Consider the following 14,555-nt stretch of genomic DNA (forward strand, 5'->3'; position numbering starts at 1 on the left):
TCAGCCTTTTTTTGTGAAGGGTGTTTTCAAGATAGGTTCTCGAGAACTATTTGATTTGCCCAGGCTGGCATCGAGCGGTGATCCTCCTGATCTCTGACTCCTGAGTAGCTAGGATCACAGGTGTGAGCCACCGGTGTCTGGCAAATTTTAAATGTCAAGCAATTTATTTCTTTTTTGAATATGGCATAAAAGCATAAAACAGTGTGAGAGGAAATGCCATGAAAATTTCTTCCTGCCCTATTTGTCGTTGGTTGGTTGGTGTCCCCCCACAAAAAGATAAGGTGCTGTTCTTAGAATGCAATCTGGTTTGGAAACAGACTTATTGAAGATTTATTCGTTGATATGGGGTCATAGTGGAGAAAACTAAGCCCTTAGTCTGATAGGACAAGTGTCCTAATAGAAAGATGGAAATTTGGACAGAGACTATCACATGAGAACAGAGGAAGACATAGCTGCCAGTCAAGGAATGTCAGAGATTACTACCAGAATTGAGAAAGAGGCCAGGAGGGATTCTATCCAGAGTTTTAGAAAGAGCAGGGCCCTGCTCTTGCTTTAATTTTGGATTTCTAGCCTCCAGAACTATAGGAGAACACACTCCTAGCTACCTAGTTTGTGGTACTTGATCACAGCAGCCCTAGGAAACAAACGTACCATTTTCTCACCTCAGAAGAAGGTTTCTCTGTTCAGAAGCCATCAATGTTATTATAATTTAAAAATTAGAGTGTTTGATTTGTAATACATAATACATTCACATGGCTCAAAAGTAAAAATCTGCTGCTGGATCCTGCTGGCTCCTGACTTTAATCCTAACTGCTTGGGAGGCTGAGATGTGGAGTGAGACCAGCTGTGGTGGGGGTGGGGGGTTGTTCATGATTCCAAGTTAGTCATGTGTGGTGGTGCATGCCTGTCATCCCAAATTATTTGTGAGGCTGAGATTGGGAGGATCACAATTCCAAGCCATCCTGAGCAGAAAAGATTACAAGATCCCATCTCATTTGATAAAAGCTGGGCCTTCTGGTTTGTGCTTACCAGCTCAGTGATGGCAGGAAGTATACAGCAGTAGGGTCACTGTCCAGGCTGGTTTGAACAAAAAGCAAGGCCCTATACTTTAATAACCAGAGCAAAAAGCACTGAAGGCATGGTTCAAATGCCTGTACCTGCCTAGCAAGAGTAAAGCCCTGAGTTCAAACCCCAGTACCACCAGAAAAAAAAAGTAAAACTCCACAAAACACAAAACATTACACAATGAGAAGTCTTTCTCAGTCCACCCCGATCTGCACACTGTTCCCATTTTAACTGACCAGTCTCTCCACCATGATCATTCATGTGGTTAGTTACCTTATACACATACTTACTAGAGACTCTCATCCTCCTCTTCATAATGAGCATCTGTTATACACACTATCCTTCTTCTTGGTTTTTCTTTCTGATTAGAAAAGGATTTTCCAATTAAAAGTACTCAGCGTGGAAGCCAGTGAATAGTGTTTCTGCTTCACTGTTTCAGAGAAGAAAATGTGACCTTTTTTTAAGGTTGCATTCTGTCTCAGTGTTAGAATTAGACTTATTTTCTACTTGCCTGCACTTATAAGTTGTAGAAGAAATACATCAGCCAAGGCTGGGAATGCTGGAGCTATGTTTCTCACCTTGGAAATGATAGATTAATGGAAATCGGCGTAGCCTGAGGCTCAAGTTCCAAATCCCAAGTGTCTTTTTGGGGTTGGTGGCAGTGATGGGGGTGAATGTGAACGGGCTGGCCTTCTGTGTGTCCACCATCTCCTGGAGGCTTCATGGCCAGGAGGGATGCTCAGAGGGACAGGTGTCCAGATCTCTGATAGCTATCTGAGTCTGGTGGGTTTTAGGTGTTCTGACTCATGGGAGAATGGTTCAATAGAGCATGGAGTTAATTAAAAGCACTGGCCTTGGATGAGAGGGTTGATTTGAGTTCCTGTTACCAGCTGTGTGAACTGACATAGTTACTACTCCTCTTCTGCAAAGTGATGATTGTCATGAGGTGCAAAAGTGATTATTTGCTGAGTGTTAAACCTCTGCCTGGCACTTTAATGCTTAGAATGGGATGGGAGGGCTGATGGCATGGCTCAGGGGTAGAGAGCTTTCCTAGCATGTGGGAAGCACTGGGTTCAATTCCTAGCAAGGGGTGGGGGGAGGGAAAGAGAAGAAGATACTGGTAAGAAGATGAAAGTGAGATCACAGATATTGGATCAAGACACTTAGTAATACTGTAGTGTGAAAATTTAGAAGGCCACTGGCTTAAGCTGGGCTAAGCCTAATAAGGTTTTCTGTTCTGTTTTGGGGCTGGGGATTGAGGCCAGGGCCTTATGCTATGCCCATGCTCCACCACTGAACTACACCCCAGGCTCATTTTTCCCTTTCTTCAAGGGTTAGTCTGACCTCCTTCAGCACAGGCTAGAGGGAACTGGGGATGCATAATATGAAAATGCATGGGCCAAGGGGAATTCATGCTCATTTTTGACTTCAATTAACTTAAAAAACATATAAGGAATTATAGGCAAATAAATGCCAATTATTTTCTGTCTAGATCTTGTATTGTTTTTGCAATCTTGACATCTACATTTGGCTGGGTCGCTTGATCTTTGATGCACTATGTCAACCATCATTCTCAATCTATTTTGTACCCACCAATCTGTAGCAACAGTAGCACGAACTGCAGAGCAACTGCCCTCATATTTATTCTTTGTTCAGTCCTGAGTGCCCTTGTAAACTTCTTCATTGCCTAGAATTGGCAATACAGCCTTCATAAATTAATAAGTATGGTGTCCTTTGACATTACATCAGCAAAATAACTGGGGAGTTGTTGAATTTATAGTGTGAATGCTTAGCACTTTTCAAAGCATGTCTTAAGGTTTCAATGAAAAATCCCCACTCTTCAAAAAAAATTCTTATGTAGAAATTCTCCTTGAGTCTTTTTTTAAGAGCTCTCTTAATTTAGATACTTGGAAAAATCAAAGTGGGCAAAGAACTATAATAGCACTGGCAACATACCAATTTGTTCATTCCACATCTGTCCAACTGGCTGACATAGTGGCTCAGGTGGTACAGTACCTGCCCGGAAAGTCTGAGGTTCTAAGTTCAACCCCCAGTACCACCAAAAAGCAAAAAAGACAATAACTCTTCAACCTAGTGTCTAGCATGTGCCAAGTTTCTCAGGAATGGTAGCTATAGGAGGAGGAAGGTACTGGCATCTCCAATAAATATATTTCAGTAATATATTGTTAAAATGAGAACACTCAACATCAGTCAGCATTTTACTCACCAATGTTATATACTTCTGTCCCATTACAGGGTCATAATTGTCAATACTTTTGATCCTAACACTCTTTGAAGGGTAATAGAGGTTTTTTTTTTTTGTTTTGGAGGTAATGGGGCTTGAACTCAGGGTCTCATGCTTGCTAGGCAGGCACTCTACCACTGAAGCCACTCTGCCAGCCCCAACAGAGATTTTAATGTCCAGTTCATCTCATGAAGTGAGAGTATCTACTACTGGGGATAGTGGCAATGATAGGGATGAAAGATGAACCAAGAAGTCCCCTCCTGAATAAGAATATTGAGTCTTCCTTTGGACAATAATGTTGAATCAAGAAGAAATTGAGGCTACAGTGTAGCTCAGTGATAGAGTGTGTTCTTAACATGCAGGAGGCCCTGGGCTTAATCTCTAGTGTGTGCACATCTCTAGTGTATACACACACACTCTCTCTCTCTCTCTCTCTCTTACACACACACACACACACACAGACACAGACACAGACACAGTCCGGGCTGGGCAGCAGCAGACCTCTGGTGGGAGTTCAGGGAAGCTCATGTACAACTCAGGACCATCTATCCACAGGAAGTAAATATTTTGGGGTTAGACTAAATTTGTCTTAGCTTATATTATCATCGAGTTTACATTTCTCCATCAAAGCCAAAAAAGTAAAAGATTTTATCAAAAACTTAAAACAAGTCAAGCTATTGATGTTGAAAACATTCTGTGAGCTGGTAAACTTATGTGAAAAGGAAATGAACTTAGTCCTCTCTTGCATGTTCCTAGTAAATCCTACTGGCTTGTGTCTTATCTTCTTGTTACTGTCTTCACAAGGGTTCCCCTCTCCATTTACTCTTCTAGAATTTTTCCAGTGAATGATGTCCAATTTGCTGATTTCAATTTGTGGGAGGTCTTAATCAATCTTCCATTACTATAAAAAATACTCAACTTATAAAGAGAAAAAGTTTATTTTGGCTCATAGTTTGGGATGTTTCACTCCATGACTGGGTGGCCCTATTACTTTGGGCCTGTGATGGCACATCATTGCAAGAGTGTCTGATGGAGCAACACTGCTCACTTCATGGCCAGGAAGCAAAACAGAGGAAGAGGAAGGAGCTGGAGTCTTACTATCCCTTTCAAGGACACCCCCCCCAATGACCTAAAGACCTTCCATTAGACCTTGCCTCTTGAAGTTTTTACCGCCTACCAATAGCACCACCCTGGAGACCTTTGACACATGAGCCTTTGGGTGACATTTAACAGTCATCATTTGTAACACTCCAAACAACGTTGTGATCTGATCTTCCAGAATCATATCTGATTTGTAGTATTCTTCCAAGGTCACTACCCCACCTTCTCATGGAAATGCACCACCTTATGGCTTTGTTCTCAAACTTTCTTTTGTTTTATTCTACAAAACAGATCTCCTCAGTGTTTTCCTTATAAAGATTGTTTTTGGTTACAAAAGCAGAGCATGATAGCAGTGTCTACCTTGGATAACCACCAGGTAAAGGAGGTTTCAAAGATCTACCAATAAATCATAATTTTCAAGGTTAACAGCCTTGATGTTATAAAGCGGTATAGAAACAGGGTCAAGGAACTAGTAAAATGCATCTGATTCACTTAGTGTGAATGAAACATCAGAAATGTCTTGGCATTCTTTTATGTTGTTAACCATGTGAAGTCTTTAGTATGCAGAAGGGTAAAATAAAACACTGAAATACTGAACCATAAGCTTTAAAGTAATCCTGAGCTGAAATGACAGATCACAACACTCAATGAAGACTTTATTCTGCACTTGGTCTTCACTGGAGGACTGTGACACTGTCTTGTAGGTTCTAAAGAAGAAAGCTTTTCAAGAGTGTTGTTACAGAGCTAAATACCACAGGAGAGATGGGAGAGATAGACATCATCCCAGGTGAATCAGAATGGCATGAATCACCCGCCCCAAGACCTGTTGGAGGAGTTTAGGATCTTGACGGATGAACTACTCAGAGCCTTGGGAAACATAGGTAGACGATGAACCCAATTTCCCTGCCTCAGGCTGAGGGCATTTGGGTTGTTCAACTTGTGCTGACAGTGGGGAAATCATCCCCTCCCCCAAGTTTCATCCCTTCTCTGGTCTTGCACTTAGGTGAAACTATCGAACCTTTAGCTGCTATGAAACACGGGGGCTGGGGCTGAAACATGCCAAGGTAGGAACTCTGAAGGGCTTTCTGTTTGATGTACTTTTTCCTTTTTCCTTTTCTCTCTGCCTGTGTGGATTGTCATTTTTAAAGATTCCCCCCTCCATAATCTGGCCCATGAATAATTCCAGTATGCATTGGTCTTCCCCTAGTTTGATCTTTAGGATTAATTGTCATGGGCGTCTCACTTTGCCTACTTGACTGTTTTATCATCTCTCTGTTTCATTTTCCCCAGCCAGTTTGCAGTTTCTAGTTGTAGACTTCATTTGTATTTATTTTTTGCTTGCTAGTTTTTCCTTTTAGTGCCTTTCATATTAGTATGAATGAGTTAATGAATTAATATATTTAGTATATCTTGGGTTTTGATATGTCACCTTTGGAAATTCTAGTTGTTTTTCTTTTATCTTTCTTTTATTTTTTTGTGGTATTGGAGATTGAATGAACCCAGGGCCTGTGCATGCTAGGTAAGTGCTCTACCACTGAGATGCACCCCAAACCAGAAAGTATAGTTCTTTTATTGGTGGTACTTGGGTTTGAACTAAGGGCCTCACACTTGATAGGCAGGCTTGCGCCACTCCACTAGCCCTTTTTTTGTGTGTTGAATGTTTTCAAGATCGGGTCTTTTGAATTATTTGCAGGGGCTGGCTTTGAACCGAGATCCTTCTAATCTCTGCCTCCTGAGTAGCTAGGATAACAGGCATGAGCCACTGGTATCTGGCTCTCTCTATGAAAGTGTAGTTCTTAATAATCTGAGACAGACATGCCCAACTCTCTCCCATGGTTGCTTCTTAGTTTTACTTTTTGATTCAGAAAACATGACCATGGTACCTCATCACAGTCACTTTACACAACAGCAATCTTCATCCAAGGTTGATTGATGAACAATTTCCAAGTCAGTTGTATAGCCTATATCCCCTTTTCACAGGACAGGCAAACACAATGGTCCACCCTGGTCCCTGTTCTGTGGGTCAGAAAATTGTGTTTTCTCATCTATCCTGGTTGGTTTCCACCAGGTAAAGTCTGAGGTCTCTTCCCTTAGAAGATTGATACTGTGATGGTTTTTTACAGATGTGCTGCCTGCAGATTGTGTATGTGCAGTTGTTCTCAGAATTTTTTTTTTTCCCCAGTACTGGAGTTTGAACCTGAATTCAAGGCCCTGAGGCTTCAAGGTTGCTAGACAGGAGCTCTACCTCTTGAGCCACACCTCCAGCCTTTTTTGCTTTGGTTATTTTGGAGATAATGTCCTGCTTTTTGCCTAGGTCAGCCTGTATTAGCACACATCTAGTTTATGCTTCCCTTCATTACTGGGATAACAGGTACAAACCACTATGTAAAGCTTTTTTCCCATTGAGCCCAGGTCTTGAAAGGTTTTTTTTATTTGCTCAGGCTGTCCTGGAATCATGATCCTCCTGATCTCAGCCTCCCTAGTAGCTTATGGGAGTGAGCCACTTGTGCCCAGCTTGTTGGTTTTTTTTTTTTTTGATCTGGTTTTGCTTAAGAACAATGGCTCATGAGTGTCAAGGGTGCTAGAGTGTGGGGTCTGGAGCTTTGTGTGAAAATCTAAGTGGACCCGCCAATGACCCAGAGCAAACTTGACCAATTTGCCTAAAGCAGAGGCTGCTGCCTGCTGCACAGAGAAAGCAGGAATAGGCCAAGGAAGCATTTCTTCTTGGTTGGGGAGTCTCGAATTCACCTGGCTGTGAAGGTAGACAGGTGCACAAAGTTTAATATAATGGGTTTTAATTTTGTATAAACCTGAATCATTTTGAGAGTGAAAAGAGATATTAAAAACAACTTTTAAAAATTAATTCATCTATAATAGGAGCGAGCTGGGACTGTACCATGGTGTATGCCATTTTAAGGTGTTGAACCATCTTTAAACAAAAACTTAAGTTGCATTTGCTCACAAAATTGTGCACATAGTTGGAATTTTTTGGAGACTTCCAGAAGCCAATATCAGAACTCAACTGGATTAGAGAGAGGGACCTAAGGTTGAAAATCCCTGACTCAAAAATTCTTTACCTTGTGCCAGAAACTCTACTGAGATTGTATTTATTCTTACAGTGATTCAGTGTGTAGGTCAGCCTTTTGTTACTATGACAAAATACCTGAGATAATCAATTTATAAAGAAGAAAGCTTTATTTTGGCTCATAGTTTTGGAGGCTTCAATCCAGGGTCAGTTGACTTTGTTTCTGGGCCTGTGATAGAGCAGAACATCATGGCGGAAGTGTTTGGCAGAGGAAGTCACTTACCTCATGGAAGCTAGGAAGTAAAAGAGAGAAACAGGAAGAGATCAAGGTTCTAATATCACCTTTGATGCCCCCAGAGACCTACCTTCTTTCTTCTAGGTCTTGCCTCTTAAAGGTTCCACCACCTATAGGCCAGGTTGAGGACAGAACTTTTAACATATGGGCCTTGGGGGATATTCCGGATTCAAACTCCAGCACTCAGCGTACATGTATCGACCACCTGCTACTTCAAGCATTTTGCTGGACGATGGAAAGGCAAGAACCGTTTCTCATGAGGCACTGAGTCTTTTCCCATGAGGCACTGCTCTCCTGGTTTGAGTAGGTCATTGCATGCTTCAGTACACATATCAGGCAAGCACTGCCATGGCTTGAGGAAGAACATTCTTCCTTAATTCAATTTCTGGATTGTCTTTTCTAACCAGTCTTATTGCTGGGGCTGGTAAAGAAGGAGGTGGCATTTGACTTAAGTTTTGAAAGTTTGGGTGCAGTTTGCCAATGATAGAAGACTTATGAAAATATCCAACTTGGGCTGGGATATAGCTCATTGGTAGAGAGCCTGCCTAGCATACACAAGGCTGTGAGTTCAATCTTCAGCCATGCAAAAATAGAAAAAAAATCCAACTTATGTGAAGTGGCCAGTCCTATGCATTTACTTTACACAGAAAAGACAGTAACTTTCACAAGTCTGAAGACCAACACTAATGCACAGCATAGGGGTTAAGAATGCAGCTTATGTTGGCAGAGTGGCTCAAGTGGTAGAGCACCTGCCTAGCAATTGTGAGGCCCTGAGTTCAAAGCCCGGTACTCCTTCACCCCCCAAAAAATGCAATTTGCTATTATGTGAACAATAAAAATAAAAGTTATTATTTTATTTTTAAAGTTAAGCCTACCTAGGCACAGTCTTAAAAAAAAAACTAATTTTTTTTTAACAAAGCACATACGTTGAGCTCCATTTTACTTTCAAGGACACAAACTTGTTCTTGTACAGCTTTAAAAAATAGAGGTATTTTCAAATGAAAAATTAAAAATAAAAACTGTAGCAGCTTAATAATTGAATGACCAGGCATGATGGTTTTTTTTTTAAACAAATTTTTTTAAAATGCTTTAATTGTTTTGAGACAGAGTATTGCTACATAGCCCAAGTTGGTCTTGAACTCACAATCTACTGCTTCCGCCTTCTGCATGCTAGGATTAGAGTTATGTGCCCCCCACCAAGCTCACTACTTTAACATTTAAAATTAACTATTATTATTTTAATTGTAAATATTTATGGGGTAGGGTGATTATTTGATACACAAATGCAATGCCTTTATGATTACATTAGGCTAGGCAAACTTTCCATCTTCTTAAGCATTTTAAACAAAGTTGGGGATGTCCTTGGGATGGAACTCAGGCAACATGTATGGTAGGCAAGCACTCTACCAGTGAGCTACACCTTTATGCACCCTGATTTTTGATTATCACTTACTGACTGTACATATTTATGCAGCACAGTGCAATATTTTAATAACGAGATGATGTTAGCTTTAGGTGTTAACTACACGAGATCATGGTTCCCCAGTTATGTAATCAAAGACTAGTCTAGACTGTGCACTGAAGCTATTTTGTAGATGTGGTTAACGTCTATGAACTGTTAGTAAATGTGGGTGGGCCTCATCCAATCATATGAAGGCTTTAAGAGTAAGAACTGAGATTTCTTGGGGAAGAAGAATTCTACCTTAAGACTGTTACAGCAGCTTCTACCTGAGTTTTCCACTGGCCAGCCTGACCTACAGATTTCAGACTTGTCAGTCCCACAATGGCCCTAGACATTTCCTGCAAAGGCGGTTATATTTCTATGTCTATTATCTAAGTCTGTCTGTTTCCTATTGATCTATCTCTGTGAAGAGCCCTGGCTTGATACACCAGGGTCAAGGTCTGTGTTTGAATCCTGGCTCTGAATCCTAATTTTTGTACTTCCTATCTGCATGACTTTGGACAAATTAATTGATTTGCCAAAATATCAATCTTTTTGCATCTGACGTGAGATAATAATAGCAAATTCTCCTAGGGGTGCTGAGAGAATGGAATGCATTGAAAGCACTTAGCTTATTTCTTAGCATGGGTTAAGGAGAAATGTTAAATCTCATGCTATTTTTAGTTAAATGTTTTGGCCTTCAATTTGATTTATTTGGGGAATGGAGGTACATGGATTATACACCATGCTAGCTTGAGTTTTTCTAGGGGGCAAAGTGCCATTTTTTTTCTTCAGTACTGGGGTTTAAACTCAGGACTTTCCACTTGCTAGAGAGGTGCTTTACTGCTTGAACTATACCTCCAGCTCTTTTTGCCTTAGTTATTTTGGAGGTAGGGTTTGCTTTTTGCCCAGCCTGGTCTAGACCATGATTCTCCTATTTTATGCTTCTGGCTGCAGCTGGGATGACAGGTATGCATCACCATGCCAAGCTTTTTTCCATTGAGATGGGGTCTCTCCAATGTTTTTTTTTTTTTTTTTTCCCAGGCTGGCCTGGAAACTGTGATCCTCCTGAGCTCAGCCTCCCCTGTAGCTTGGGATAAGAAGTATATACCACTGCACCCAGCTATTGGTTGAGATTGGAGGGGGTCTCAAGAACTTTTTGCCTGGGCTGGCCTTGAACCATGATCTTTCTGATATCAGCCTCCCAAGTAGCTAGGATTAACATGAGCCACTGGTACTGTAACAGGGAGGAGGATCAGAAGAAAACAGTCTAGGTCTGAGTCCTGAGAAAGTAGCAGGGAGGTAGGGATGGCATAGCAGAGAGATAAAACCTGAGAAATCTGAACGTGAGGAAGGTCACGTAGCACCAAGGAGGAAGAAGTCACATAGCACTAGGATAAAGTAGCCAATAAAATTAAATATAACCATGTAAGGGTTAGACCTTGCTTTTTGCTTCTGTAACTTGCTTGCAAGGGTATTTAAGGTGAGACCCCTTTGTTCTCGGGGCTCAGCCTTTGGACACAAATCCACTGAGTCTGTGCTGGCACAATAAAATGTTGCTTCCCACACCACCACCAACAGGAGTTGGCGAGGATGCGGGGAAAAAGGAACCCTTTTACACTGCTGGTGGGAATGTAGACTAGTACAACCACTCTGGAGAAATATTTGGAGGCTACTTAAAAAGCTAAACATTGATCTACCATTTGATCCAGCAATGGGTATATCCACTCTTGGGGATATACCCAAAAGACTGTGACACAGGTTACTCCAGAGGCACCTGCACACCCATGTTTATTGTGGCACTATTCACAATAGCCAAGTTATGGAAACAGCCAAGATGCCCCAGCACTGACGAATGGATTAAGAAAATGTGGTATCTATACACAATGGAATTTTATGCAGCCATGAAGAAGAATGAAATGTTATCATTCGCTGGTAAATGGATGGAATTGGAGAACATCATTCTGAGTGAGGTTAGCCTGGCCCAAAAGACCAAAAATCATATGTTCTCCATCATATGCAGATATTAGATCAAGGGCAAACACAACAAGGGGATTAGACTTTGAGCACATGATAAAAGCGAGTGCACAAGGGAGGGGTGAGGATAAGTAAGACACCTAAAAAATTAGCTAATATTTGTTGCCCTTAACGCAGAGAAACTAAAGCAGATATCTTAAAAGCAACTGAGGCCAATAGGAGAAGGGGACCAGGAACTAGAGAAAAGGTTAGATCAAAAAGAATTAACCTAGAAGGTAACACACATGCACAGGAAATTAATGTGAGTCAACTCCCTGTATAGCTATCCTTATCTCAACCAGCAAAACCCCTTGTTCCTTCCTATTATTGCTTATACTCTCTCTACAACAAAATTAGAGATAAGGGCAAAATAGTTTCTGCTGGGTATTGAAGGGTTGGGGGGAGAGTGTGGGGGCAGAGGGGAGAAATGACCCAAGCCTTGTATGCACATATGAATAATAAAACAATAAAAAATAAAATAAAATGTTGCTTCCTGCTAATTGCCTCAAGAGTCCCGTATCTCAGCTAGCAACCTCCCGCAACAGTACATGGCTTATGTTTTTTAGAGGTGCTTTTGACCCAGCATTTCCCAACAGCCATATGAATAGCCACAGGATTGCTCTGCAGCTGCTGGTGAAGCACAGTCTGGACGCAGGGAGCACCAGCTGTGGCAAGTTTGCTGCTGTGACTCAGGGCTCAGGGCACACAGTGGGATCTGTTTGAACCAAAGGATTGTACGAGTGACCCAAGAGGCAAGAGGCCGTGCCCCAAACAACATGGGACTCAGAATGCATTAAGGTTCCTTACCATCGGCTGTTCCTTGGCTAAAGTAAACCACCTTGTAGAGTTTAGAGGTGCCCATCTAATATTATGCACTGTGTTGAGCCATTCAGTATTTTTAGTTGACAATCTCACTGCATTTGTTTGTGTATATGCTTGGAGTACACAGAAAGGTCTGTATGGTACAAATTAGCTGAATGAAAAAGCCCAGTGCCCAACCTATAATATCAACGTTGCGTCATTCCTGGTGGAGGCCATTGGAGAGGTCTGTGCCCCTTGGGGCATGCTGAGGTCTCACGTGTACATTTGTATAGAGCACAGTAAGTAATTGGGTTGGAATGGAGCCTTCCTCACAGGACATCTATGGAGGTGGCTCAGTGTGGCCCTGGGTACGTGCTGGACGATTAGCATAAGCCTGGAAAGGTTGGTGGTTGTTTTTGACCGTGGTGATGTTTATTTAAGGTGGCTTGGACATAGATCAGCAAGGCAGTTGATCCTTGGGAAAGGAACCAGTGAAACCACAGATTTCAGTTTGTGGAAGATGGTTTTATTAAGTAGGGATTAACTTGGAAAAAGTGGGAAGTGTAGACACGAGTCACGTACTCTCTTTCCTAAATGCCTTAAAAAGCCAAGCAAATAAAAATATTAATGATGATTGGAAGGAATTTCTTTTCTTCATGGAAAAGTTGAAACTAAGTGACTAGGTCTTTGCCTTGTATTCTAGCACTCTTTTGCCTGGAGCCTGGCCTGGCATTGTGACTAAAGGGCGCGGTCCAGCCTGCATAGGGCTGGGGCCACATATTATTTAAGACAAACTGGACACATTTAGGATCAGTCTTAGGTCTGTGCATCATGCATTTCTGGCTCTCCACTCTTTGGACACAGAATAGGTGCTATGGTTTATCCTCCAAAGATTCATGTGGTGGAAGCTTAGTCCCCAGTGTAACGGTATCAGGAGATATCGGGAACTTTAAGAGGCATGGCCTACCTCAACGCAGAGAAACTAAAACAGATACCTTAAAAGCAACTGAGGCCAATAGGAGAAGGGGACCAGGAACTAGAGAAAAGGTTAGATCAAGAAGAATTAACCTAGAAGGTAACACACATGCACAGGAAATCAATGTGAGTCGATTCCCTGTATAGCTATCCTTATCTTAACTAGCAAAAACCCTTGTTCCTTCCTATTATTGCTTATACTCTCTCTTCAACAAAATTAGAGATAAGGGCAAAATAGTATCTGCTGGGTATCGAGGGGGTGGGGGAGAGAGGGAGGGGGCGGAGTGGGTGGTAAGAGAAGGGGTGGGGGCAGGGGGAGAAATGACCCAAGCATTGTATGCACATATGAATAATAAAAAAAAAAACAAAAACAAAAAACACTCTTCACCTAAAAAAAAAAAAAAAAAGGCATAGCCTAGTGGGAGATGATTAGGTCATAGGGGCTCCATTTTCATGAATAGACTAATGGTTTTCTTGAGAGACTGGGTTAGTTCTCTGAGATTGGATTTAGTCTCATGGAAGTGAGTTAGATCTCAAGTGACTGGATCAATTACTGTGAGAGTGGGTTTTATAAAGCATGTCAGCCTCCTTACTCTCTCTCTCTGTCTCTTGCATGTGTGCCTCCTCTTTATGTACACTGGATTTCCCTTCCTTTTTCCTACCATGTTGTAATGCAGCATGAGACCTTTACAGAAGCTGAGCAGATTCTGGCACCATGCTCTTGAACTTTCCTGCCTCCTCAACTGTGAGATATATAAGCCTCTTTTCTTTATGAATTACCCAACCTAAGGTAATTTTTGTTATAGTAATAGAAAGCAAAATAGGCAGTAAGATTAAATTTCTTGGTCCTTTAGTAGTTGATAGGGCCACATGACCAATTCTGGCCAATGAGATGGATTAAAAGTGACCTGGGTCACTCCTGAGCTGTACTTTTTAATTACCTATATGAGACTTTCCAATGCTCACTTGTTTTCCTGCACTGGCAATGTTTGAGACAGTGACTTCTCCATTGGTCTGAGTTCCTGAGTGGTTAAAATGAGAAGAACTCTCCTGATGACTGGAAGTAGACATATAGCACAATCAAGGAGTAAATCCTTTTTTGAGTCATCCATGGAGATTTTGGAGTTGTTTATGATGTAGCATAATCCTGTCTATCCTGTCTGATAGAGAAACCTGATCATTGAATCAAAGTGTGTCTTTGTGACCAAACTTTCTTGCATTTCTCAGGTGATTTGCATCCCTGAATGTTAATCTAACATTTCCCTACAATGGCCCACAGCCTTTCATCTGGAGCTGAGTCAGGATAGAAAAATGCGTGCCTCTAAACAAAGCACAACTCTTTGCTGTTTTGCAAATGAATGTTTGAAGACTTGTCTGGAATTTGCTTGCTAGTAGGCTTGCTAGTAGAAGTATATTCTGTGTAATCCAGGGTATGAAGGTAAGAAAGGAGCCTAATGGATTTTAAGTCAGCGCCACCCACCACAAAAATTATGCTTGCTACAAATGGGCCATTGTAGCTTCATAAACTACATGAAAAATAAAAAGAAACAGATTCAATTAAATTTAATAAGGTATCTTTATTGAAAACAGT

The sequence above is a fragment of the Castor canadensis genome, chromosome 8 (genome assembly GCF_047511655.1).
Source record: "Castor canadensis chromosome 8, mCasCan1.hap1v2, whole genome shotgun sequence".
In the NCBI taxonomy this organism is placed as follows: domain Eukaryota; kingdom Metazoa; phylum Chordata; class Mammalia; order Rodentia; family Castoridae; genus Castor; species Castor canadensis.